This window comes from Castor canadensis, chromosome 4, assembly GCF_047511655.1.
Source record: "Castor canadensis chromosome 4, mCasCan1.hap1v2, whole genome shotgun sequence".
In the NCBI taxonomy this organism is placed as follows: domain Eukaryota; kingdom Metazoa; phylum Chordata; class Mammalia; order Rodentia; family Castoridae; genus Castor; species Castor canadensis.
In genome coordinates, this window is record NC_133389.1 from 41,350,322 (window position 1) to 41,372,841 (window position 22,520).

Sequence of the window (22,520 nt, forward strand, 5' to 3'; positions counted from 1 at the left end):
TATTCCAGGAATGGGGGGAGAGGGGAACAAAGGAGAATATGGAGGGGCAAATTCAAACATGATATATTTGATATACTGTAAGAACTTTTGTAAATGCCACAATCTTCCCCCACCCAGCATAACAATAAAAAAAGTAAAACCTAAAGAAGCTAGTCAATAAATGCATATAATTTCCTTTATTTGAAAACTTACTGATGTGTTATAGGTAAAGACAAGTTTTCAAGCTATTGAAATGTCTCCTGAGTTCCCAGGTCCTTAGAAGCATGGAGCCTGAATACCACTGATAGCAGAGAACAGAATTCTTGCCAGAAACAACGTCATGGGATTCATATTTTGATCAACCTTGTATTTTTTAAAAATGAGAAAGAAGATAAAATTGGCATGGTACAATGTTGAAAGAAGCATAGAGCAATCAGTCACTCGTAGTTATGTATTTTCCAGTTCAGCTCAGTTTCCTCTCTTTTGCCTTTTCCAACTAATTTCAAGTGAACCCTTTCCTCTTTCCATTCAGCCCAACACAGCTTTATAAGCTAAGTCCCATTTTCTTTCCTCTTCTGACCTAAAATTCTTTTGGAAAAGGATTTCTCTTAAACAAAGTGTTTAGAACACCTAAGAAAGAGTTGATTATTTCCACAGACATTACACTCTCACCCCAGTAATGAGGTTTCTTTTTTTGCCCAAGGACTTAATTCCATGCAGAAAGCAGTAGAGCTCACACTGCTCTCCCATAGGTACCACATATGGGTATATGAAACAAGTCTACACATAATTTTACAAGGGCCCCCTCCAAGGGTAAATGACACCTACTGAACGATGTTACACTGGAGCTTTGTACACAGGTCATGGCCCAAGCAACTTAATGATGCTAGAGTTCTAATTTATGATCATTTACCAGAAGGATTATTCTTAAGAATTAAGGTCTGGAGGCATGGCTTAAGTGGTAGGGTGCCTGCCTACCAAGCATGAGGCCCTGAGTTCAAACCACCAAGAAAAAAACAGCAAGAAAACTTTAAGAGTAATACAAATGGGGTAAATTTGATCAAAGCACAATATATGTATGTATGCCATACATATGAAATTAAATGTCACACATACAAATATCACAATGAACCCCCTTTGTATAATTAATTTATGCTACTAAAATTTTTTACAATAAATATTTTAAAATTTAAAATTAATAGGGTCACTTTAAAAAAGACTGCCCAATGTACTGGAAATAGTTCTTGTGATTTCTTCTACTCTGGAAGCCTTATCTAAACTAGCTCACCAGCAAAGGCTCTGTTCATCAAGGTTCTCCAGTGAGTGACATACAGCCTGCCCCTGTCAGCTTTAGTGGCTTCCTAGTATCCACTTTCCAGTTCCCAGGCAATTTCCCCATTGTCCCAATCTTGGTCAGTCCCTTGCTCATAGTTGGTGAGTTCTTTACAGGTCACAGAATTAACCACACTAGAAAGAGATGTGGCAACAGATATGTAAACAGGAAAGAAGAAAAACAGCCCTCACCAAGGACAGCACTGGGGAGCTGAACTGAAAACTTGGAAAGGGACAAAAAGGAACACAGGCAAAACCTTATATTGGATAACAGTAGAGTATAAAAATATGGAAGAGAAGCAATATGGAAACTGCACAATAAAGCTGAAAATGGGGGAAGATTTGATGACATGGAAAGGAGGAAAAAATAGACATCAAAACAATGTTGTCAACATTTTTTTTTATAAAAAGAGGAACTGTGAGTAGAACAATGCATACTTATTAATTATTGAAAGGAGATGCTATGGTCACATGGACTATATACAGGATGGGCATCAACCCAAATGAGAGGCAATGCTAGGAACACTAACAGTGTCTCATAAAAGGTATGGCAGAAGATCAGTAGATACAGACATACACTAAGCAAGAAAAGATGAGGGAGGGGAGAGGCTCAGAATGGTGGGAAGAAAGGGGATGGGGAAAAAAGGTAGAAAGAGGAAAAGTGAGCTAAACTGGGATTGTCTGAAGGCAAAGTGATTCACTCTACATAGGGCTGAAGAAGAAATTCCACTGTCCTGGACAAAGTTTTAATGGAAATTTGGATGCATTTGAAGGTGGGGTTACTCACTGTAGAGGATCCCCTGTTTCTCTTCCTGAGTACAGGCCTTTCAGCACACCTAGGCAGCTGCTCCCAGCATTTGAGAGAATTTGGATAGCCCTATCCCCTTCTCTATGACATCACTTCCTACTCTACAAAGGAAGTAAAGTGCCAAGAATTACATCATGAAGTGGAAAAGAGTCAGGAAGGAAATGATGAAACCACAAAGAACACCAGAAGTCACCCTCAGTTCCTGCAAGACAGAAAGGAGACAGAGAAGGAAGTTCCAGGGTGTCAGCAAGCTTTACTGAACTCTAGCTGTGTACACATTAGTAGAATAAAAGATAAGGAGAAATTACCATCACAGAACAAAGCATCGATTAACATCAAAATATTATGACACATGGAAGAGACATGAATCAGACTCACAGGCAGCCATACTGTAAAGCATTAAAGTGGGAGAAGCCTCAGTCTGAGTACAAGGACATCCTAAGCTGTCAGACAGAAATGGTAGACCAAGAACACGCCTGTTGCCCCAGCAAGCTCTTGGCTATGAGGCACTACTTGGCTTCATTATTGACTTGAGAATTTTTTGTGATACATGTAAAGTTTTCTATTTTTATGCAAATAATTCCATTAGTCTTTTCCACTGGCTTCTACTGCTTTAATGTATATTCTTTTTATCCAGAGAGCATGCAAATGTTTACAAATGTTTCTCTCAAGTTTTTTTTAAAACATATTTATTTTCTAATTCATCTGATGCTTGTATTTTTGCACCTAGGTGATATATTGACTTATATCCCTATTTCACATTAATAAGACACATTTCCCCCAACATGATTTATTTTATTAGCTATGTATGGTTACTGAGGCATCTACTACCAAAATGAATACCAGGACAATGAAAACTTTTCAAAATGTAAAACCCATACATAAATGTGGGACGCCAATATAAAACACACACACACACACACACACACACACACAAATGGAGCTCATCTTTTGAACTGGAGATGAGGGAGATCAGAGCCCCAATACTTCCTCTCTTACTGGCTAAAGGCACTTCAAGGAACCTTGGGGGGCTTGTCTAAGGGTCCCACAGGGTTCCGCTGATCTTTTAGTCAATCAATATGCTATACAATGTTGTAATTACTGAAACACTGTAATGGACTTCACTCTCTGAACAGGACACTACTGTCTTTATTCCTTCTTGAGTTTCTAATTACTTACTTTATTTTTCCAAAAGAATTGAGACTGGAATTGAATGAACCATCTAATTAAATTTGGAGGAAATTTACACACATTATTTTCCATTTAAGATTTATTTTTAAACCTGTAATAACCTTTTCATTGCTTTATATTTTCAGTTGCAACTTTTTTCTATATTTTCACATATTATTGCTAATGCATACAAATGCCATTTAATTGTGATAATTATTATCTCATGAACACCTTGTTGAATTCTTAACAGTTTGAATGGTACAACAGGAAAGAACCATTTTTTTTTTTTTACAAATAGTAAGATTTTTCTCTCCTTCCTAATGTCTCTCTGTTTTATTTCTCTTTCCTACATTATTTACTTTGGCTAAAATCTGACCTTTTCTAGTCTGTTTCAAAAAAATTTGTACTGAATACTTAGACTCCTTTATCATTTATTTCCTCAATAACAGGTCCCTAAAACTGATGCATTTTGCTAAGAATATCTGTAGCTAGAAGTATAAGAATGAGCACTGCTAAGAAAAGACTGTAATTAGAAACCACTGGCAAGACATCCCTGTCTCTTCTGCACAAATCAGAGTCTGTCCTGGTGTTCAGTCTTTGCATCAATGTCCTTCCTTTTTTTGTAAAACATATTGCCTGCCTATGGTGGAGCTATATTTGTGATTCTACTTCACTCTCACTCTCCAGGAGTTGCCCTGCATCTCTCAAGGCCTTTCACTTCTCGGGGACTTATTTTCTTCCACATTTCAATTACATGAAAGGTTTCAAATTCAACACTACTTTCTAAAATGGAGACTCTCCATTTCCAGGGACACAAAGGATATGTATCCATTCCTAATGACAGATCTTGTATTTTTCACCAAAAGTGAACAAATGTGCAGAAATGCTAAGTACACCGTCAGATTTTTACCTTCTTGACTAACTGTATTAGAGACAATCTGAAAGACGTCTAAATTCATACAAGTCTGAGGCAATTCAGTTTTAGCTCAGAAATTTTCTCCCCCAGAATTCTGCATGCCCCAGTAGGGGCAGAAACAAATCTGCCAAAAAGGACAGCAATGTATTTGAGAGAAGGAGCATGACGGTGTGCCACTACTGAGGGCACAGATCAGGTGAATCACACATCTTCCATGTACTATGCCCAGTTTTTAGGTATCTTTCTGGTCCAAGAACACTGGCAGACATTTTAAGGCTTACTCAAGAATTTCTTAGCATCTTTCAATCAGAAATTAAAGTGTCTCTAAAATAAACACCTTAGACTAGTATTAACTCAAAGGTTAAAATTTTAGCCCATCAAGCCCTAAATAAAACTTGCTATGAGCTTACTTATTTCATTCCAAAAAGAAAAAAACACCTCCAGAACTTAAAAATCATTTCAGAGTTTACATTTGTAGAATTCTAAATGGGTATTAATGACCAGGCTTCCTCCCTTTTACTAACATTAATTTATATTCTCCTATCCATACTGGCAATTTACTATAGGGTTTTAATGTTTAAGGCCTCGTGCTGGGGAAAATGATTACGGGGTTATACCAACAAAAGACCATTATGCAGCATGCTTTCACACAATGTATGGTATTTCATTTGTTTTCACACAACATATTATTTTATTTGATCTATACAACAACTCCAAGAGATGCATAGAGGAGATATTATTAACATTCTCTGAGAAGTACAGAGTTGAGCTAATTGGTTCAATGCCACAAAGATAGCAAGTGAGTAAGACTTGTATACATAATGATACCGATGATAACAATGTTTAAACATAATAAAAGCAGCTAATACTTATTAAACGACTTCTGCATGCCAAGTCCTCACTAGGAGCTTTACATTATTACAACAGACTCTGGAATTCCTATATTTAACATTTCCTATTTCTACTACTATTGAGAAAGCTGAAAGGTCCATGCCATTTTGATGAAACATGAATTTGAATCACCAACAGTCTTCAGATGAGAATATATATCACATAAAAAGTTAAGCACCTTACCAATTGCCCAGCACTTACAGCTCAACTAGGTGGTTCGCCACTTCTGGCATGTGTGGTTACTAATTGAAGGGTTAAAGATGATACTTACAATTTTCTATTCTATTTGAAAGCATTTTATGGGAAAATTATACACTATAGTAGTCCTCATGAATGTGTGACTTAAAATATATGGAAAATATCATAATAGCCCTGAGAGTCAGCCCCATCTCACATAAAAACACCACCCTATGGAAAGAGAATGTGCACAGCCTAGTAAGCAGCAAGACTAGCCTACTGGACACTGAAATCTGCTCCTTCTACTAAGTTCAACCACTCCTCATGAGCACAGGCTGTTGGCAGAAACTGAGGGCCTATAATCAAGATAATATACCCACATTCCATCTCACAAACCCACGCTTAAGAAAAATCATTTTTGAACTCTCAAATAATAGCTTAAAAATGTACATTCCCTTGGTAGCAACTGTCAAAACTGTCATTAATTAGTGTAATCTGTTTAATGATATTGTTCACGCTACCCTGCAAGTTTAATGAGATTAAGGACCTTCGTCATCATCCACACATACATCCCGCGACTATAGCTGTGCTAAACAGGCTTCAATAAACAAATATCAAAGTAATTTGGAGAGAAGTTTTGATTAATTCTATATTAGAATTTTTATAAAATAATAATGAAAGTTATACACGAGAGTGAGGTGAATCAGGAGGCCCCTACTTACTACCTGCCTGGTGTTCAGTAAGATATTCAACCTTCCTGAGTCTCAGTTTCTTGACTTCTTCATTCATAAAAGCTATTGTGTGGACTAAGTGGGGTAATGGATGTAAAGCACTTATTATTCCAATGAGCCAAATGACTGCCTACAGCAATGAGCATTAATAAACATTAGCTAATACTACTGAGAGGAAAAAAAACCCCTTTGTGCTCAACCCAGAAACATAGTTCTTGTCATTACAGAGAAAAGACTTACAAGAAAAAGACTGACATTAGATGTGGTTATCCCAACCCCCATCTCCTGGTCACAGTCAAACATACTCCACCAAAATTCATAAGAACACCTGCACCATATAGCACCTAGTGCCATCTTGTACAGCTGACATCCTGTTTTTATAAAGAAATACATGGTAAGTGAAATACTCAGAACATAGTCAATGTCCACTAAAAGCAAAAGAAAAAATATTTTTATTATTGTTGTACTGGAGGTACAACTTCTTACAAAAGTTCTTAAATATATCATAGTTGAATTCACCTCCTCCATCTTTCTCCTTTATTCCCTCTGCCCCCATTCCTGGAAGAGTCTCAACAGGTCTCACTTTTCCATTTTCATCCACACGCATACAATATTTCCACCACATTCACCCTCCTGCACTCTTTCCTCCCCCACTAGAACCAACACCCCCAGACAAGACCTGTTTTTAAATGAGGATATATGAAACCTGTTTCAAAAAGTAAAACATTTACTTAATGAGAAACAAATCTTTTACTACAGAAGTTTGGGGACAGACTATTCTATTCAGTCTACAAGTTATTAAAAATTCTTTCCTGTGCATCAAGTAAAATTTCTACTTACCTTTCATTTCTATTATCTAATCCTAATTTTTACCTTTGAGTATACCCACCATTATTTAATATTAAATTATAAGCACTGCCCTGACATGTAAGCTTGAAAGTCAACTGTGTTATTTACATATCTAAAATAGGGTCCATTAAGTTATTCAAATGATATGCTGCCACATATTTTTAACATTACTAGGGGCCAAGTCTCCCTTTGTTTCCAAGCTAATGGAACATTGGTTTCATTTATCAATCACCAAATAAAATAGTTTGCAGGTACTGCCATCGAAATCACCCTCTCCTGAATATTCTTCACCTTTCCGATGTCACTTTCAGAAAATGCAACCCATCTTTAACAATTATACTCATTGAAGTATGTTAACTAAATACCATTGGTAAGTAACTTAACTGCACTTTAATCAAAATACAACATAGTGAAGCTATTAAATCCCTTCTCCCATTTAAGTACATTAATACACCCTAATATGATGCTTGCTTGCTCTTTCTAGCAACCACCTCACACTCAGTGAAAACTTCTAGATCTTTCAACATTTGCTTCTGAAATTACATTCACAGTTCTGTGATGTATTTTCCAAGCTTGCCAACATAAATATATCTTTGTTTAATGCACTTGTGTTTGCTTCAATCCATTTGTGCAGCCTCTGAAATCTTATTAGTAATAAATATTTGATTATTCAATATAACAGCTAGATTTCCTCCCAGAAATCTACATACTCAGGGAAAAAAGCTTACGAAAAGGGGGGACACTGTGATCATGGGGTAAATTTTATCAGTTTAGCTGAAGGTTATTTATTCAAGTTTATAAAGTTCTTTGGGAATCATGACTACGTAGTTCAATTGCTCACTGTCCTGTTTTATTCTGTGAGATCCACAGACTTGACAAGCATGATTTGGATGCATGCCTCCAAGTTATTCATGAGAGAATCAAACAGAAAACAAATCCTTGTGGCTGCCACCTGTATCTTCTTTCAGACTGATACTGATTACTCAATCAATATTCCTTGTCTATAGAGGTTCAATCTGCTATAAATTCATTTAATTATACTATCACCCAGTTCATAATTGTCCATCACTTCTAACAGAGTTTCACTGTAGACTTATATCAAATCACTGGCTGAAATTTAGGGTCTTAACAGGCATGTTTTCCTGATGTATAAGTCTAACGATCCTATCAAAGATAAATTAATTTAGTTTAACATGAATTAACTGAGAATCCATAATACCTTCCAGGAACTCCATTTCTAAATGCTTATAGTCATCTGCATAACATACTCTAGAATTTTGTTGAGGGTTGAGATAAAGCTCAATAGCTTATATTTTCAACTTTTGACCTTTCCTTTTAAAAATAATAAATATATTGATGTTACTCTGCACCAATCACTCTGTGACACATATGAGATCATTCACTCCTCATAACTCTATCACAGTAAGCTGTTGCTCCCTCATTTTTGAAATGACAAATGAAGTAACTATGGCACAGAAAAGTTCAAAGTTACCCAGCTAGCAGGAGGTAGAACCCAGACTTGAACGAAGGTCTTCTGGACAATTGCTCTCTTATTCCCTATGGCTATTCCCATGGTTATCAGCAGCATTCCCTGATCCTGTCTGCAGATTCTCCGTGGTCTGACATTACGCTCACAGTTCAATTCTTATCCCATCCACAACCTGTGTAACTTCTGTGTGTGTTACTTTCCTTATTACACCTCCTTAAAAGAAGCCTACACTAATTCAAAAAGAGACAAAGATAATGAAATGTTTCAAAAATGGGAAATGGTGTCTGATGATAAAGCTGCAGTGACTGACCTGGAACATTGTCCTAATTTCGTGGCAGTTTAAAAATGTAGAGTTAGTTAACTCATGTTAGCTAAGTGAAAGAAACATGAGTTTGTCAGGGAAGATAAAGGTTTTCCTAATTCTAGGGCTGGGGATATAGGTTAGCAGTAGAGTTCTTGTCTATCATGTGCAAGTCCCTAGGATTGGTTCCCAGCACTCTCTCCCGCCAAAAAGGTTTTCCTATTTCTAAACTAAGGGAATTGTCTCAAATCAGAGCCCTAGTGGTAATGCCAGTAGCCTTCATGAGAGTTTCACAAAAGCAAACACAACATTTGAAATTGTACTGTGCAACTTCCCATAAAATTCTAAACCTATCACAAAAATATAATTGAGAATATTTGATGAAAAAGTCGAAGTAGACAAAATTCCCAACATCTAATATGAATAAATCAAATTTATTTACTCTAAAAACTTGAAGTTTATATTATATTACTATGGGTAAAACTTCAAAGAGCAGATCTGTAGATAGTGGATGTAAAAAACTTATAAAAGTGAGGCTGCTTACTGTATATATTTGCCCACACAAGGAGACAAAGACTCTTGTGCATACGGAAATGGGCAACAAGGAATTCTCCAGTCAAAGCCAGTCTTCTCTGCATATGATATTCTGAAGCAGTGATCACGAGAGATGGTAAGAGTACTTACAAGGTATTGTTGTTAATAATAGCAACTAACAGTTACATAACACTAGAAAGCACTGCATAACAGAAATAGGCCAGGCACTTTTTGAAAAACTTGACTTAGGTCAACACATTTAATTCCACAATCACCATTAGGGCAGGTAATATTTTTTGTGAAATGAGGTATTATTTTTACGTTAATTCATTTATACCAGTCTAGTCCCAAGCAAGAAGCAGAGCTAGGTTTCAAACTCATGCCCTCCTGGTCCAAGTATATTACCATTACAATAAAATAGCTTGAATCAAATGGAGCAAACTTGACTGCAGGACAGGTTTGTAGTACTCTTTTTTTTTTTAAATTTTACTTTATCATTTCCATTTACTTACATGTATATACATTACGTGGGCCACCTCCCCACCACACCCAGGCCTGCCTCCAGGCAGAACCTGTTTTGCCCTCTTGTTCTCCGATTTTGTTGAAGAAAAACCATAAAAGATAGTAAGAAAAACTGAGTGTGTTTGCTAGTTTGAGATGAAGACAGCTATGCAGGGAGATTCCTTGTGTTGTTTCCATGCACATGTGTATTACAACTCAAATTGTTTCATTTCTACCAGACCTCTACACTACTTCCCAGTCACCTTCCCAAAGAACTCTTAAGATGGAAAAAGTAGGCAGTCCTATTCACTAGCCTTAGTTCACCTTTAAGTAATTTTGCAGAAATATACAACCATTTGGCATCTTCAATGAAGCACTGTATGGAATTGCAACAATGAAAACATAAGATAAAATCTAACCTAAGAGGGAGATGGTTAAATAAGTGAAGGTATATATAAGCCAAAAAATAATGCATTGCTTGCAAGTAAGGCAAGGAATAAGAAAATATGCACGGACAAGTAAGGAAGTCCATGAGAAAGTGATGAGTAAAAATCAGCAAGTTAAAGAATGATATGTATAGAGGAAGTATAAATTAAAATGTATGTAGTGTTCATATTCACACACCCAGAAATTGCCATCTACACACACATCATATTAAAATATTCAGTGCTAACAATTACTACCCTGCAGAGTGGAATAAAATAGCTGAAGGAGGAAATTTCATACTTTTTTGTGCTTTTGTATTTAAAATCACAAACGACTTTCATAATCTTTAAACTGTATACTTATACAATATCTGTGTATTATGTAAATTATATAAATTATGTATTTATTACATAAATTATGTAATGGAAGGTAACTAATTTAAAACAGCTACAAAAAGAACCAAAGTCAATACTCAAACCACAGAAACAGTTTTATGCCTTATAAAGCACTGAGCAGAAATGAAATATAGGTAGATTGAATTTTTTCTAAAGCAAACATTAATCATCATTCAATCTGAGTCAGGAAATTTTTTCAATGTTATTTCCACAAACTAGTGTAAAATAACACAGCATCCAGATGTATCTGCCAGAAGGAATTAGTTGTAAAATATATCTTTAAATAATTATATAAAATGACTTTGTTATGTCGAATTATCTGATTATGCCTACTTAAATGCTGAAGAATGGCAAAGACAATGATGCTTATTTTGTCACAGTTAATAGTAACTCTTTAATCCTGACTCTAGTTGGATAAGAGCATCACCTCCCCAATAATTCACTGATTTAACAAATATTTACCAAGCACACACACACAATAAAACACATCATTACCATCCCTGGAGACACTTATTCTCTGGCTCAATGATAATGGGGGAAGGGAAAGTAGCAAGGACATAATTCACTTAGAAACAGATTTAAAATAAAAGGAGGGAAACTAAGCCATATGTCTTTTTTCAAGTTCTTTCAAACCGCTAATCTAGCCTACATGGAAACGACCTCTGCTTATCCTATTTCTGGTAGTGGGGCTGTAATTCAAATCCTAGGGAAGTGTAGTCATTGTGACACGCATGTTTGTTTGCTGCTGTATATCTGGTGCCTACCACATGGTAGATACTTAAAAACTTGCCAAGTGAATGAAAACAAGATGAATAAATGACTGGGCAGTACTGATGAACTGAACTTACTAGTTTGTGTACACAACTCCTTATTTCCTTCTGAAGAGTATCCTTTCCCATTTTAGTTGAAATGTTAGCTGTCAGCTGTCATAATCCTCCAGATAATGAAGAGATGACTAATAGCAATGGAAAGGAGGGAAGGCTGGAGTTGAATATACAAGGAGGGCCATACATTGGTCTTCTCCAGAATATGTAAGACTAAGACTCAACAAAACCACATCTCATTGCTTTCTGACATTGACACCCATGGGATAGAGCCCTACCACTTACTGGAAGCCATGTTCCTACCCACCTGGAAGAAGCCAGGACCAGAAAATAAGACTACTATGCAGACAGTAATAGAGCTGAGAACATCCTGGACACAGTCAATTCTTCCTTCTAGGTATTACTTAGGACATGCCAGTCTCCTGTACAGTCTTCAGCAAATTTTCCTCTTCATTAAATTAGTTAAAAAGTCAAATGTTCACGACCAAAGTGTCTGTTACACTAATTACTTACATAACTGTTTCCTTTGACAGGATATTAAGGAAAAAAATATCCTGGGTTCAATCCCCAGCACTGTAAAAAAAATAAATTAAAAAGCACAAACACTTGTAAGTCAGATATTAATTTATTAATTTTTCTGACTCCTTTTAAAAATGAATACAATAGCCATTGACAAAACATCTTCATCACTGGCAACCCATTCTTATTTTTTTGTTATAGATTTTGGCAATACTGGGGTTTGAACTCAGGGCCTCACACTTGCTAGGCAGGTACTCTACCACTTGAGCTACTCCTCCAGCCCAATGCATTCTTAATGAACTAAAATGTTGAGAAGTCAGATTGAAATATATACTTTGATCTACCCAGGGATGATATCTAAAACATTTAAAAAATTTATAATATGAGGAGCTCACCAGGCTGTATATAATTCTAATAGTAAAAAGTGTTTACCTAGAACTTAAATCAAATGAGTAATGGCTCAAGGAATTCCTGATTCCCAGGCTTCAAAAAGAAAGACTAACATTTTAAAAATATGAAGCAGGTGTCCTAAGATTTTAGAAATATGACCCAGAGTCCTTTCTCCAGAGCAGTAGGATTACATGATATTGTGTCCCCTTTCTAATTACAGTCATGTATAAAAGTTTAGCATAATGCTTTTTTCTAAAAAGTAACTAAAAGATCTCTCATCCTGATTTACTGTACTCAAGTAATTCTGATACCTTAAAATATCTGCAAACAAGATTTATGCTGAATAAAGTCTTGAGGCAATTACCATTATACGTTACTTGATGTACTAACTGCCTTAATATTAGCCAAGCTTTTCAATATCCACTCTACCCTCTTTCTGGTTCTGCCTCTTAAACCACTTGCTAGAAGAAAGAAGGATGCGTTCATCGGCACACAGCAAGCAGAACTGTTTTCAATCAGTCAGTATTATAGATATGAAACACAGACTAAGTCTCTTTAAAGAGGCAATGAAATATTAAAACATAGCTTTGCCAACAAAAGGTTCTTTATGAAATCTGATAGTCTGTATTGCTTCCTAGTCCTTCCTTTGTTTTGAATTTACAAGTTGAGAACACAACCCAGCTAGAAACTTACTATTCTATAATACTACATTTTGATGTTAAAATAAAGAAACATGATTATCTTTGATGTGATCAAAATATCTATCCCTCTGACAGAAGGAATACAAATAAAGAGTTACCTATTAGCCAGCTCTAAATTAGTACTCACATAAAATCTTTCTTAGATTGTTCCCAGAGGTTACCATTCAGCATTATTAAATTATGCCTGCAGATAAATTAGACCAGATGTTGTTCTCTTATATTCATTCAACTACATACAGGAGGCATTAAACGCTCAAGAAATCAGTCCTCCCAATGCAAACTATGTCTAGAAAAAGTGGTGAGAGTGCTGTTAACTATCCTTGCATTCGGGTTTAAGAGATAACTATACCTGCCACTAAGTACAGAAACATACAAGAAGACAAACCTTCAGATAATCTCTGTACCTACTCCAGAGTAGGCATTTGTAAGTATAAAACACATTCACTGCTTATCATAATAAATTAAAAACAGGAAGATGAAATTCTGTTTTGTGACCCTAGCTATTGAGAGGTGTCTTTACCTGTAATAATTACAATTAAGTGGTTACACTAATGTATAAAGGCCAAAATTTTAGGAGCTAAAGAATTCATTGTGAATTCTATAGATAAATTATGCCAGAGTAAAAAAATATATATACAATTTAACACATTATCTCTGTCCCCATTTGAGGAAAAGACTGGTGAAGGATTTCAGAAAATTTCCTGGTTTGAGGTTTTGATTTATGACATAGTACAGACATGGCTGACTATTGGTGAGCTGAAGGGTTGGACACTGTTCTTCTCATTCAGATGGCTAATAGATTCTGTGAAGGTCTGCAGGTTTCAGAACCAGTTTTCTTCAACTTTCCCCTGTTCCTACATGAAGTGCTAGGGTTTTATGGGTAGTTTGTCAGCTGTCAGGAGTTGCTGTATATTGTATGTACAGAAAAATAGGGAATGGTGGGAAACAGTCTGAGGAGGACCCAGTCCTCTGAGGAAAGGAAATTTAGACTGTAATCTCTGAGACAGATTGAAGGGAAATATAATCCACTAGTTGGGGTGCTTCTTAATCAACCCTCCTCTAGGGCAAAAGGCAGGAGGAAGAAAGAAGGACTACAGTGTATGTTTTCCTATTCCCAGTAGCATGGAGATCTGGCCATACCTTTTCAATGAAACATGATTTGTCTCAACTGGGAAACCTCAACATGTTGAAAATGTCCAGTGCCTTTTCCTATCTCTTTAACTGTCTTGGAACTCAATTTCTGTAACAATAATTGTTCTACTTTTGCTTGTTAGAATAGGTTCCTCCTCAGGAGACAGATTAGAGAAAAAGCAATTGTTTCACAAGGCAAAAATATAAACAGAATTTTCTAAGATGGAACACAAAAGACTAGTAATAAAAATTCTGTATTGTTTACTGGTTTAACATATCAAAGCACAAATACTGGAGAAGATTTTATAAATCAATTTAATGTGATACAGAAAGGAAAGAAGAGACTTAACTTCAATTGCCTAATCTACCTCTTAAACATGTAATCAGACATTTAGTGTCTCATAAACAGAGGTAAAAGGTGGCCTGTAATAAAATACCTGCAGGCTACAAAGACTGTCTGTAGGGATTGGCAGGAATATGCAACAGTAAAAACCAACCTCCAAATACCAGTGGATTCAAACAAATACACATTTCTTACACATATCCACATCCACATAACCAATAGCCAGGTTAACTGAAAGTCTAGCTTGCTGCTGGCTCCTGTGATCACCACAGCCTATGGCAGATCAAACACTAGCTCTGAAAAGCTTCAAGCCAGAGGTAACACAACAACTGACCTGGCTAGAAAAGAACTGTATATGTCCCCCAAGAAGGAAAAATGCAAGAATTATGCACCAACCTACAAACTATAGGAAAATACCTTTGACCCATGTATTAAAGACCAAAAATATTTAATAACTTTAGTTTTTCATATAGATACTATTCATCAACATAAAGATGGAAAAAATGATGACAAACGAGGTTTTATTAAATTCCTATTGTTTATTTCTCCATTATATGTATTTTTAAGTGACACTTTTCATGTATTTAGAGTTACTTTTTACACTTAAGTTACCTACCACAAGCATCTATAAGAGATAAAAAATTTTATGAGTGAACAGAGTTAACCTTAGTTAGGTTATTTCTACATAAAAAAATAAAACTCAATTTAACTTTCATAAATACATTTCATACTATAAAGTTAAACTCAGTGAACTGTGAATTCTGAAGGCCAAAAAGTAGAGTCATTAGATTAAAAGGAAATGCAACATATATCTTTACCCACTGGTTTTTCTTTTTCCTGCAGACAATAGTCCACCTTTCCTTATTTAGTTCCTGGAACTTGGCTGGTAAAGATAGCATTAGGAAAAACTGACAAGACAGACACAGAAAAACTGGAGAAAGGTTGAGAATAAGCACATGATATTTTGAATAGTCTATACTTCTTTTTCTCATTCTCTCCTTAAGGTTGCTGGTGGATCTGGGCTCAACATGTTTTTCTCTTTAAACACAGTAAGCACCCAGAGCTGAGCATGAATAAACACCAGCCCTCTGCACCTCTACCTCATTCTCAGCTGAAAAGATAAGGCTAGGTTTCCACAAAGCTAAGAGAAAAGATTAAAAAAAAAGAGGTGGAGGAGAAGAGGTAGACATTTTCTAAGGCTATATCTGACTCATTTTGGCTTCTGGAAGAAGAGAGGTGCTATTAAATGCCTAGCAGGACATGACAGCAATAACACTGAGAAGTCCATAAACGCTACATGAAATAAGGAGGCATATTCAGCTGACCTTATCAAAACATTCAGAGGATTGAGTGAGGATTTACTTCATACAGAAGAAAGGTTTGTTCTCTTTGGCTAAGTTAACATCCACTAAAGGTAATGATCAACTCATGAAAGAAAACTTAACATTTTAGGCAGTGAATAAAAACACTTATTTGCATTCAGAAAGTACCTGGAAGCTTCATGCAGAAATATATATTTCAGTGTGTGAAGACCTAAATAGATCAGATCCTGAATTACATTAAACTATGTTATAACTACAGTCAAACTATGTTATAAATACTATACAAAGGCCATTTGTACATAACTCTAAAAAACTAGTCGATTGGGGGAAAACAGAACAGATATCATATAGTAACTTCTAAATCAGGGAAGTATAGGTTTCAGAGGAAACAGACCAAAGAAATACTGAAGATATTTGCCATGGCTGTCTTGGCCCTAACATGTTTTTAGTATAAAACAAATATCATAAAGGTAACACCAGAAATAATGAATGATAAAGTACACTATATGAGAATACTTAAGGTCCAGAGCACTGAAGTTGGAATAGGTTTTATTCATTCCAGTCTCATTTACTAGCTGAGCAACTTAACTCACCCTTCACATAACAAAGGCAATTATACTTATCATTTGTTTTCTGAGCATACTTTCCATCAGCCTTTTATTAGTACTTTTATGTATTTCTTCTCTGTTCTATGTGATCATTATGTGGAGTCAATCATATTATCTTGATCTTAGCCACTGCTAAGATGCAATAGCCACTGCTATTGGTAGAAAAACAGACCTATTAGCCAACCAAGAACAAGGTGAAGTCTTTCTAGGAATAGAGATTTTAAAAAATGATGGAGAGAGAGAGACTGGGAAAGAGGGAGAGAGAAAGAAACCAAGAAAGGGAGAATGAGATTGGTTCTCTTTATGTTGTCATGGCTAAGCTTGGGGGATGCAGGTCTGCAGTACCCATGACCATCTTCCCCATGACTTGGATAGAACTGTGCCAGCAGTATAAGAGAAAGGCAAAGATGGAAAGGAAGCAACTATCTTGAACACATTCTCTAATCTCTACATCTATTTACAACTGAAGTACATTCTTACATTTCTCAGTTATGTGAGCCTTTTACCTTAAGCCAGTTTGAGTTAAATTTATTTCATTTGCAACTGAGAAAAACTCAGCTAGCCTCAATTTCTCCATTTGAAAAATGTGGGTAACACCACATATTTCTCCTGGGGTTAAGCATTACAATACTTACAACATGTTAGTGCAGGGTCAGGCATAAAAATACCCAAAAGTATAGTTTTATTAGCCATCACTATTAATTAATGATAAAGGCATTTCTGCATGTGCTAGTCATTTTTCCATTACTGAAGAAATATCTCAAATAATCAACTTATGAAGACAAAAGGTTTATTTTGGCTTGTAGTTGTAGAGGTTTCAGCCCATAACTGATTTGCCCTCATTAGTTTGGGCCTGTGATCAGGAAACCATAACAAAGGAAACCTTTACCATCTTATGACCAGGAATTAAAGGGAAGGAGGAAGAGACCAGAATCCCACAATTCTCATCAAGGGCAAGCTCCCAACAACCTAAGGCCTCCTACTAAGCATCATCTCTTACAGGTCCCATCACCTTCCCAACAGCATCACAGGCTGGGGAACAAGTCTTTAACCAATGGAACATTTGGGGACATACCAAATCCAAACTATAGCACTATACTATACAACAGTAATATTTTATGACAATTAATATACTAAGACTATTCCCTCATACCAGATTCTTGTACTCTCAAAAGCAGGCTATGACACCAAGCTTATGACTATTTCACTGTGTATAAAAGAAGTTATTTTACAAATATTTCTAATCTATGTTGTAATCAATGTACTAGATAACTCTTTTACTGATTTGGAAGTCATAGCAAGTCTTTTTTTTTTTTGTGGTACTGGGGTTTGAACTCAGGACCTAATGCTTGCTAGGCAGGTGCTTACCACTTGAGCCACTCCTCCAGCCCTAGCAAGTCTTTATAGGTCATCACTATACCATATTAACTCATACACATAAGAACATTGCTTTTAGGTTACTGAATTTCTATTGCACTGCATTCATATCATACCTAGCAAATTAATGGCAGTAACTGAATATTTTCCAGTGCTACTAATTATAATGACTATCAAATTATTCCAGTGAAATAAAAAGTGCCACTACTGGACTAAAAGTAGATGTAGTTATCTAACTGATTCTTGGAGAATTTCATCCATTTACATTGTACAGGTAACAATTCAGCAATAACACACAGACATGAATTAAGAAGACACAAGTTTTATACAGAAGCCCTCCCCGTTTCTTCAGATCTGTTGAAAACTTTTAAAGACTTGGCTTTGCCAGCTGCTCTGAAAAATCGTCTTTGGTTTATTCACTTAATTCAACCATAATCAAAACCAACTTAAGTAGTATAGCCTCACTTGAGAAAAATTATAAACAAGAGAGTAAACAGAAAATTATAATACATTGTAACAACTACAAAGTGCTTTGGGAACATATAAAAGCTCCTCAAAGAAAGCTAAAATCTTAAGAAAGTCTAAAACTTTACCATATAAAAAAAGTGAAAGATTGGAGAGAGAGGATTTCACAAAGCAAAGGAACAACATGTACAAAGTGCAGGCAAACTAGGGACAGAACAATTAATATGATTGGAGTTTGGAGTGCCAGTGGCAGGAGAATTAAGCAATGAAACCAACCATGTATGCAGAAGACAGATCTAAATGTTTTGAAACCTGTGCAGACTATACTCTTGGGAATAATGGAAATCTGTTAAGCATTTTTAAGAGTTATGCTGGACAGTCTCTGTTAGCCAACTTCCGTATTTACTGTCTACCCTTGTCCACCTAGTTCTGTGTCCCAGAACGCTAATATCTATGAATGCCCTCAATAACTGGGAGTCAGAGAATGGATAAAGAGAAGAATCAGAGTATGAACCTCTGTGGTTCCTCTTTGCAGAGATGACAACTATGTTCCACCACCTAAGGCCACAGTTTCTGTTAGCCAGTCTTCTCCTACAATGTCAGCCTACACCACATCAGTAGCCACTCTACATTTTTGGTCATTCAAGTCTACAGACTATAACAACTTCCTGATGTGATCCCTGATTTACCTCAAAATTCCTTGTTCTTTTCTTTCACTGTATTTTAACTTTCTCAATCCCTTTTATGATAATACTGTTTCCAACATGGATTAAGTCTGACTCACAGGATGTACCATGAACCAGTTTCACTTTTAAATAAGTGGTTAGAGATGCAAGGATGATTCTTCTTGATATTTCTGCTTTAAGTCTAGAGTCAGTGAAACAAGTTACAAAGTGCTTGGAGCAGCCTGAAGAGATACCAGTTACTAGTATCTTATATCAGATATTGTACTAAGTACATTTATACACATTATCTAATTTAAATACCATTTCTCTTTTTTGTTGTTGTTGTGCTGGGGATACATTATGACATTTACAAAAGCTCTTACAATATATCAAATATATCATAGTTGAATTCACCCCCTCCATCATTCTCCTTTACTATTTCTTTAGTAGACAATGAATTAAAACAGAGATGTTAAACAACTTGCCCAAGGTTGAAAGCATAGTAAGTGGCAGAATTTGCACTCAAACACCAACCTGCCTTATTTTGGGGCCCATCATTAATCTATACTTTCTCCCTAACTCATATACTGCCTGAAGTGAGGTAAATGACAGTGGAAGTGTATGTAATCTAAGACTTAAAAAATTTGAAGAGTTGAAGAAAAAGATAAAAATGATAGAATTTAGTGATTTCCTGGATAAAAGGAAAAAATAAGAAGGCATTAATGATGGCAAGAAAATTTGCAGCTGGAACAATGGTGAAGCTGGAGGTGGCTTTCACTGATAAATGAGAGAAAGGGGAGGAGAGTTGTTGAGAAGACAGGTGGAGAAGAGATGATGCATTCAACTTCAGTCTTGTGGACTTTATTTTTGCTATGATAATGCAAATGGAGATGTTTCCAGGGCTTGTCCCTCCCTTGCAGCTAAGGAGCAGACATGAAATCTAGACTCTCGACAATCAGAAACTTCTGCCTGTGAACTTGAATCTTGAACATGGGATGCAAACACACTGGGTTATGATGCACTGATGAAACACTGGCAGCAATGCATTGTCCTCGGACAACCCTGAGTCACCATGGTCCTGGCATGGGTGGGAGTGGTACTGCAGCAATATTCCAACTAGACTATTCTTGTAGCATAACCTTTGTTGTGTGCTTTTCCTGCTCAGCCTTTACTGATCCTGACTGTTTTCAAGCCTGGTTCTCTGGATCCTTCATGATGATTGTTGCTTTCCCCCCACCCTCCTTTTCTACCTAACTTATCAAGAGCTGTTTTCTGTTTCTTGCAACCCATAAGTCTGATCGGTAAAGTCAACACATTCATCACTGCATCCTATTCAGTATTAAAGAAGTCCTTCCCTCACTGTTCTTATATAATCTCCAACCCATAATCTACAGATGCTAGATTTATTAGATGTTATAAAAGGACCCTTAAAAGATTTTAAAGAATTTATGGTCTGGTATGGATACAACACAATAAATTCTATAAAACATGAGTCACATAAAAATAGTGACAAATATACTCTTAAATACTACATAAAATACAGATCTATTCATCAACATTGAGACAGTATTAAAACTGCAAAATGTTAAAGATGAAGCAACTCTCAGATATAAAAGGCATATTACCTTTTATAATATAATAATATATTATTTAGTACAATATATAATATAATAATAACAAACTCAGAGCAGAGCAGACCAGGTGTCACATTCATTGATGCATGACCATAGTGAAGAAACATTTCTGAAATATTAAGGATAGTTAACTGAGATTTTTATAACTAGCTAAATTATCATAAAGATGAGGGCAATGCAGGGTCTCTTTTAACACTAAATTTGTCTACTTTTTAAAATTAAATATGTGCTAAGCTTTGTGAAGAGATCTCTTGAAATTGTAACCCATGGATTTAGAGAATAATGCTTCAAAACAGCTGCTTTTTTACCAAAACATGACTATATTCAAACTCAGTTCATGAGGACAGAAGGATGACAGGAGGAAGATGTGACTATGTATTCACACTTTTTTCTTCCAATTCCTATAATGTCATATGAATCTCAAAATGTTAAAGTTTAATAAAGTATTTTTCTTTAAAAAGCAAAGGCACCTTTTAGACACCCAAAGACTATCTGTTTAGACCCAGAGGTCTTCACATAAAAAGATAAAATACAAGCTGTAAAATGAGGTAATTTGGGGAAAAAAAGGAAGTGTAACACAAAAAATACAGTTGGGCACAGAAGCTGATAAAATATGCTAATAGACTTAATCAATTAACTAATGCTAAAATTACTAATGTACATGTTTGAAAAGAATAATTCCAGTACCACAAAAGAAAGAATATAAAATAAACTTAAGGCTGTAGAAATTGCTACAAGTTGTGAGTATGTCCAGTGCATGACACATTTGTGGGAAGTGTTCAATAAATGTTTAAATTAGCTGTATAAATTTCATCTGAGATATCTACAGTATCTGGAAACAAACAATAGGAACTGTTGATATAAATCTGAAATTCAGGGAAAAGATCAGGGCTGGCATCCACACCATGCCACTGGGGTGAGTGAGAATGTGAGGGGAAGGATGGGGACAATGAATAAAAAGGGAGATGCAGCGGAGAAAGGGGGCACTCAATTAATAGGGAAAGAAGAAAAAGAGTGATGAGAAGAAGAATATCAGAGGTGTTTGAATGAAACATTTAATTGAACTTCTAGTATTGACTTAAAAGAGAAAACAAATTAAATGGAAAGTATTTAGGAAACACTTTAAGACAATTTCTGCTAACAGGTTTTGAAGATATTACAGCACATTTTTTATAGAATGGCAAGTTTCTTATAAATACATTTTTAAGTAAGTATTTATCTGTTGGGGATGAGAGATGAGGGTCATAAAGAGTCCTAGTAGTTACTCTCTGGAGTAATGCAGTTCTGTGGCTACAGCCAAGAGGTTTTAGTATATATGTGGCTCACATATGCAGTCACTTATTTTTGACATAAAAAGACTCAGAAAAATAGACAACAGCTTCACTAAATCATGACCGTTGGTGACTAACTGGAAAACAAGAACAAGGATCCAATCTAAATTTTTAATTCCTGAAAATTATTAGCATAGGTTCTAATATATTTTCATCAATAAAATCTTAGAACTGCTATTTATCTCATGACTACAGTGAACAGGGTCCACTTTAATCCCTTCTTTAAGACACAGATAACTATTATTTGTTATTGATTTTCATTCAGAAATCAACTGCTGCACAATAGTTGCATAAAGAATGAAATACTTGCTAAAAGTGCCAACTACAGAATAATTTTGAAAATCAAAATCTATTTTCTCCTGATTCAATTTATGCTACAGTTATGGAAAGTAAACCCATGATAAACAATTGTATCATAAATTAATTTTACACGCGTATACATTTAGAAAATCTTACACTTTAAGCTTGTCCATAAAGTATAATCTGCACCGTCTTGGAGAATTCCTCAGGTTCTAAAAGTTCCACCAGTGCTAAGGTCTTGAATGTCACTTAAGTTATATATTTCAGCTATTAAAGGCAATGTTCTGACAAGCCCTTTGGCTCTAACCCCAGGGCATGAATTTGCCTTAAACCGACATAAGAATGTGTCAGAGGGCTGTGTGTCAATCAACCAGGAAAAGTGCCTATTCCCAATTTAGTGTTGTCAGTTGC

At 35.7% G+C, this 22,520-nt stretch overlaps 1 protein-coding gene across 7 annotated transcripts in view; it reads right to left on the reverse strand.

The window, feature by feature from the left end:
• LOC141422491 (putative Polycomb group protein ASXL3) overlaps positions 1-22,520 on the reverse strand; it is a 59,364-nt gene that overhangs the window by 30,163 nt on the left and 6,681 nt on the right. For 2 of the 7 annotated variants that reach the window (XR_012447070.1, XR_012447069.1), the window contains exon 1: positions 193-15,164. The exons of 3 other annotated variants lie outside the window; for them this stretch is intronic. The gene's annotated coding sequence lies outside the window, so the exon portion shown is untranslated. Of the gene's footprint in view, positions 1-192; positions 15,165-22,520 lie in introns of those variants that run through there. 2 more of the 7 variants (XR_012447067.1, XR_012447068.1) reach the window with 2 other exon arrangements.